The sequence below is a fragment of the Amblyomma mixtum genome, chromosome 10, assembly GCF_055824585.1.
Source record: "Amblyomma mixtum isolate Tamu chromosome 10, ASM5582458v1, whole genome shotgun sequence".
Lineage (NCBI taxonomy): Eukaryota > Metazoa > Arthropoda > Arachnida > Ixodida > Ixodidae > Amblyomma > Amblyomma mixtum.
The window spans coordinates 25,377,585-25,380,848 of NC_143021.1; the positions used below are offsets into that span (position 1 = coordinate 25,377,585).

At 45.6% G+C, this 3,264-nt stretch overlaps 1 pseudogene; it reads right to left on the reverse strand.

Annotated features, from left to right (window-relative positions):
• Nucleotides 1-1,747: 1,747 nt before the first annotated feature.
• Nucleotides 1,748-2,908, reverse strand: LOC149325411 (uncharacterized; annotated as a pseudogene).
• Between the last annotated feature and the right edge of the window lie 356 nt (nucleotides 2,909-3,264).

The following is a 3,264-nucleotide window of genomic DNA, read 5'->3' on the forward strand; positions in this document are numbered from 1 at the left end:
GTTGGCGTGAATATCATGTAGAAAAATGGCTATTTGAGTTTCGCAGGGGAACCCCTTGCGAAATCCATGCTGTGATGGATGGAAGAAATTATTTGAATCCAAAAATTGCATGATTTGAGAGTAAATGACATGTTCCATGATTTTGCACGGTACAGTTGTTAATGAAATGGGGCGATAATTAAGAGGTGAATCAGTACTACCTGATTTGTGGACGGGAACGACCTTCCCCACTTCCCAGTCGTCTGGAATGGTACCTTCGGAGAGTGATTGCGAGAACAATGAACAAAAAAAATGCTGCAACAGACTGATTTAGTGTTTTTCAGGACCTTTGAATTGATTTCATCTATGCCGGAGGCCGAAGAATTGTTAATTTTGTCGATTATGCACGAAATTCCATTACTGTTGAAGGTTATCGCGTCCATGCCTGTGGTGATTATAAGACGCAATCTAAAACACGGTGCTTCGGATTCGTTAGTAAAAACGGAAGAAAACGCAGTGTTAAACGCGTTTGCACATTCGATATCAGTCATCCTTTCACCAGAATTGTTAGTGAGGGTTGGAAGACGTGCTTCCTTCGGGTTTATTAATTTCCAGAACTTCTTGGGGTTATCGGTTATCATTTTTGGCAGATCAACTTCGTAAAATGAACGCTTCGCACTTCTAATCGCCGCCAAGTACATGTATTCGGTTTCGTAGTATTTATCCCAAGCCTGCTGGCTTGCTTGACGCTTAGCTGTACGAAATGCGCGTTTTTTCTTATTTTCAAGCTTTTTAAGAGCTTTTGTAAACCAGGGTTTTTGATTATTTTTTCGAAAACTTCGTGTCGGAATATATTTATTGATCAATTCAGAAAACTTATGTTTCAATAGCACCCAGTTGTCGTTTACACTTCTACTATGAAGATCCGTTTGAAACGTCGATAGAAAGTTAGTTAGTTCGGTGTTAATTGCGTCATAGTTTCCCTTATTGTAGAGGCTAATAGTTTTCTGAGTAGTTTGTCTTATTACAGGTGAGAAGTTAAAACTGGCATGGATTACTTTATGATCGCTGATTTCCCTGAGACACGTAATGAATTCTAGGCTGTCTGGATTGGTGGTCAGTATAAGGACGAGTGTGTTAGCCGTTTCCCCTGCGACACGTGTTGGTTCGGAGATTAGTTGGGTTAAATTAAATTTAAGGCAAACGTCTATAAATTCTTTTGACTCTTCTTGACTGGCTATAGGCCGAGACTGGTTATGCCAGTCGATATTGGGGTAGTTAAAATCCCCAAACAGGAGGATGTGTGCTTTAGGGTGCTTGGAAACCATGTTATTTAAAATATTGTGAAGTTTGCGAGGAAAGTCAGGACTGCTGCGAGGTGGTCTATAACACACACCAATTAATATTGTCAATGGGGATGCCCGGCACATGATCCATAGAATTTCTAAGTCTGAAGTGACTTCAATGCTAGAACAAGAAAACTGCTCATGGACTGCACTCAGAACTCCTCCCCCCGAGCATCTTTTCGATCAGCGCGAAAAAGACGAAAATCAGGCATGTCGAACAATATCTCGGAATCTGTGATGTCGTTATTCAACCATGTTTCAGTTAGAACGAGCAGATTGCTGCCTGATGATGCTACAAGATTTGACACGACATCACGTTTCGGCAGGAAGCTGCGAATGTTAGTAAAGATTACCGATAATGGAAAGTTGGCACGAGGAGTAGGCCGGGAAGATCGTGATGACCGGGAAAGATTAGTTGATTGTTACGATATCTCTTGTACGGACTGAGATGATTCATCAAAAATATAGCGTTTTGGGCCAATATGCATTGTTTTGAATCTCAGGGAAAAAGACGCAGACTTTGACTTGGCAAAAGCCACAAGGTGTTTTCGGCAATTTTGGACACGACGTGAAAAGTCCTCACCGACGCTATAACCGGTATCCTTGAATTTCGGACCTTTTCAAAGAACTGATTCCTTAGTTTTGAAGGATATAAATTTAACGATGACCGGGCGTTGCCGGTCTTCAGAGTGGCGTCCGAGGCGATGGGCACGTTCTATATCATTTGCACTTAGCTGGGTGTCGAGGTGTTCAGAGCAGTGACGAATTATTAGGTCCTCGGACTGCGAGTATGTTTCAGAAGGGTTAGTGTCAGGCAAACCATAGAAGATTAGGTTGTTGCGTCGGGAGAGATTTTCCGCGTCGTCAAGGCGATCCTCTAGTACACCAACTAGGCGAGCAGTCTCGGTTGCTGTGGTCTGCATTGCCTCTAGATCTGAACGGAGTGTGGGTAGATTTTCACAGTGGGTTTCTAGAGCACTGAGGCGTACGGTCAAATTAGACATTTTCTGGTCCATTGAGAGCAATTGACCCTTAAGCCCCTGCACTTCATTCACTAACTCTGCCTGGCTAGAAGACACCTTCTTTAGTTCGCTAAGGATAGTGTCGAGCTTATCGGGGCCAGGGTTGCTCTCAATGTCACCGCACAACAGCAGAAGAGACAGAACAACATTAAAGCACTCGACACAGATAACAAGGCAACACTGGGGGCTCGGGAGCTGTACCAAAAAGTAATTGCTAGTTTTCTTTGAGAATAAACTCAGATGGTTACCAACCTGCATGGCGAAGACGGGTGGTTTAGACCGTGTTGTGGCACAGCCACCGAGCCCACAGAGTGCTGGCGTCGGTTGCTGCTCTTTTATAGACTGTCCGTAGAATGTCGCTGACGATGGGGCTTTCCAGTCGAGTCCAAGGGTCCAGTTTGCTTGAGTCAGTAGCACAGGTGCGGGGGCGTCAGTAGGTGCAGCGCAGAATGTCCCACTATTTGCACTGCGCATGGGTGCACTTTCGTTTGCTGTCACCCAGGAACCGCAAAAGGCTGCAGGGAGCATGACGCAGATGATCATCGGCGAGAAAACCTGCATGGCGAAGACGGGTGGTTTAGACCGTGTTGTGGCACAGCCACCGAGCCCACCTCTGAGTTTTCCATCCATCCATGTCGAATAGACCTCTCCAGGCCTGCATCAGAGCTCGCGTTTCTGGTCCTATGGACAAATGATAGCGCACACCGAGGGGGCTATAATGGGAAAAGAATGACTGCTACGCTCAGTAATCGGGTCTCTAATAGGGAGAACAAATGGCGCGGGGGAGAGATTGTCCCCAGCAAAATCGGTTGGGAAGCGAAAGCTGAGGGTTTGGAATGTGGGCCTGGCATGGATTAGCCAATGTGAGCTGGCATGGGCTAGCCGATGTGCGCCTGGAAACGGGTAGCCCATGTGGG